The sequence below is a fragment of the Sus scrofa genome, unplaced genomic scaffold (genome assembly GCF_000003025.6).
Source record: "Sus scrofa isolate TJ Tabasco breed Duroc unplaced genomic scaffold, Sscrofa11.1 Contig435, whole genome shotgun sequence".
In the NCBI taxonomy this organism is placed as follows: Eukaryota; Metazoa; Chordata; class Mammalia; order Artiodactyla; family Suidae; genus Sus; species Sus scrofa.
The window spans coordinates 1-3,347 of NW_018085206.1; the positions used below are offsets into that span (position 1 = coordinate 1).

Genomic DNA, 3,347 nt, shown 5'->3' on the forward strand with positions numbered 1-3,347 from the left:
CAACTCCAATTGGACCCCTAGCATGGGAAACTCCATATGTGGGTGTGGCCATGAAAAGCAAAGAAAAAAAAAAAGAAAAGAAAGAAAGAAAATATTTTGGATTAAAAAAAAAAAAGATAAACGATTGTCTCTGTTTTCTTTGCCACAACCTTAACTGAATTGTGGTGCCACATGGAAAGAAGAAATATTAAATTGTATTCATTAATAGCAAAAAAGGGAAATGTTTCTAAATGCTTTAATATAAGTGTAAATGCATTATAATAGAATACCTGATGTGTGAGCACATTTTTCAGCAGTCATAGATGCTAAGGTCCCGTAATCATATAATGTTTGTTATTTCATATTTAACAGAATTCTGAACCAGTCCGTTTATTTCTGTTTTTTCTTCCTTCTTTGTTGAATCCAAGACCTACAACAGCAACTGAAAAATACTTTGAAAATATGCTGAGCTCAATAAATACTTGTGAATAAATGAGTAAAGAAAGCAAGTCAGTGGCTAATTCCTATGTTGAAAGATTTTGGTAATGATGATTTCCTTGTCAAAATTTTTTCCAGGAATGACTTTCATTTCTTGTGGCTAGGACAACAGATGTCTGTCAAACAACTGCCTTTGGCTTTGCCAATTCTCGGGTCACTGAACAGTGTTTCTTTTGTTTACCCTCATCCTGCTCATGTTCTTGCATCACTGACTGGCAATGCTCTCATAGCCACTGCCATCTGGACCAACCGGGTCCTCCACCCCCATGTACTTCTTCCTGGCCAACCTGTCTCTCTTGGAGATTGGCTACACGTGCTCTGTCACACCCAAGATGCTGCAGCCTTGTGAGCGAGGCCCGAGGAATCTCTCGGAGGGTGTGCCACACAGATGTTTTTCTTCGATTTTTGGTATCAGTGAGTGCTGTCTTTTGGCCGCCATGGCTTTTGACCGCTATATGGCCATATGCTCCCCACTTCACTATGCAACACGAATGAGTCATGGAGTGTGTGTCCATCTGGCAATGGTTTCTTGGGGAGTGGGATGCATGGTAGCCTTGGGCCAGACCAACTATATTTTCTCCCTGGACTTCTGTGGCCCCTGTGAAATAGACCACTTCTTCTGTGACCTCCCCCCTATCCTGGCACTTGCCTGTGGGGATACTCCCATAATGAGGCTGCAGTCTTTGCTGTGACCTCCTTTGCATTTCCAGCCCTTTTTTACTCATCATTGCTTCTTATGGCAAATTCTAGCTGCCGTGCTCAGCATGCCCTCACCTGAGGGTCGCCGAAAAAGCTCTTTCCACCTGTTCTTCCCACTTACTTGTAGTAACACTCTTCTATGGCTCAGGATCTGTCACCTACTTGAGACCCAAGGCTAGCCATTCACCAGGAATAGATAAACTCCTAGCCCTCTCCTATACCGTGGTGACATCCATGCTCAACCCCATCATCTACAGGTTTACGGAACAAGGAAGTCAAGGCAGCTCTTAGGAGAACTCTAGGCAAGAAAAAAGTATTGGCTCATAGGTAGATACCAGAGGACCACAAAAATTGCTCTTTGAAAAAGATGTAGAGTCAGCCTAGAGGAATGAGAGAGAGAGAGAGAGAGAGAGAGAGAGAGAGAGAGAGAGAGAAGAGAAAGAAAGAAAGAAAGAAAGAGAGAAGGAGAAAGAGAGGGAGAGAGGGAGGGAGGAGGAAGAGAAGGAAGGAGGGCAAGGAAGGAAGGAAGAGGAAGGAAGGGAGAAAGAGGGAGGGAGGAAGGAAAGAAGGACAGAAGGAATGAAGGAAGGAAGGAGGGAAAGAAGAAAGAAAGGACAAACTGTACTTGTCAATCTCTTTTGTAAGAACCTTCTTGAATAACAGTGATTGTTATTTTGGAGATACCTCTGTACTCACAGTTAAAGTTTCTCATTACCAAATTCTGGAAGGAAGTTGGCTACCAAAGAATTTTAATAGATGAGTCCAACACTAGACAGATTTCCCAAAATGTTCCCATTTAGGCTAAATATAGGCTAAAAGGACAAATTGCCAGATTATATCTCAGAAGCCTAACAGTTCTCACTCTAACTCTCGGCTTTTTGAGCCCTGAGGGTTGTATGACTCTGCGTGGTCACTGGGGTAGTGCTTCCACATATGTGTGTCTCACATGCTCTTTTGCCTATTAGCTCTGTATTGCATTACTTCCTTCCATAAAAAGGTTTCAAAATTCTTCAATCTTAATTATTGGTACACGACATAGAGTTAAATATTCCTTTTGAGTTGTGTGTACTATAAAAATATGTAAACATCCAAAAAAAAAGAAAATTATTAAGAATTTAAAAGTAGGAGTTCCCGTCGTGGCGCAGTGGTTAACGAATCCGACTAGAACCATGAGGTTGCGGGTTCGATCCCTGCCCTTGCTCAGTGGGTTAACGATCCGGCGTTGCCGTGAGCTGTGGTGTAGGTTGCAGACGCGGCTCGGATCCTGCGTTGCTGTGGCTCTGGCGTAGGCCGTGGCTACAGCTCCGATTCAACCCCTAGCTGGAACCTCCATATGCCGCGGGAGCGGCCCAGAAAATAGCAACAATAACAACAACAACAACAACAAAAAGACAAAAGACAAAAAAAAAAAAAATAAATCTTAACAAAAACTCAATCAAAGAACTCATTAAAAAATATATATAAAAAAAAAAAAAAAAAAAAAAAAAAAAAAAAGAATTTAAAAGTATCCAAAGGTCCCTGGTTCATCCCAGGTTTGGCACCAAAAAAAACCAAAAAAAACACATCAGAAATATCTGTTGCAGACTATTAAAGAAAATTAGGGGAAATTTCACCCAAGATTCCTCATGGTGAAATGTTTTCAAAGAAGGAAACTCCTATTTAAATTCAAGGATGGAAGAAGAAAACTGAACTAACACTAAATAATATAAATAATTTTAAACATTTTCAGGACAGATTTACATAGGTACAGATGAGTCCTGACCAAATACATTTGGAAATCATCCGAAAACTTCTCTTAAGATAAAGGACATCGTTATAACACAGTCTAGTTGCTTGAGGCATCTATAGGAACATTACCTTGGCTTTGAACGTTTCGTCTCAGGGAGGTGCTGTGATCTATGAGAGATTCTCAGCTACCCACATAGCAGTGGTATAGAACAAGGAATGGAGAACTGTGACAGCTACCGTGACAACCTACAGCATGGATGAATGAGTTCTGGGGATCTAACACACAGCATGGTGACAGTAGTTAATAACACTGAATATGTACTTGAAGTTTGCTAACAGAACGGATCTTAACTCTTCTGACCACACACATACACAAAGATAACCACATGCTGCAACAAATGTCTAAACTTGATCGGGTGGTCATCTCACAATGGAACATACAT

General features: G+C 41.0%; 1 pseudogene; it reads left to right on the forward strand.

The window, feature by feature from the left end:
- Positions 1–642: 642 nt before the first annotated feature.
- On the forward strand, positions 643–1,507 carry LOC110258788 (annotated as a pseudogene).
- The last annotated feature ends 1,840 nt before the right edge of the window (positions 1,508–3,347 follow it).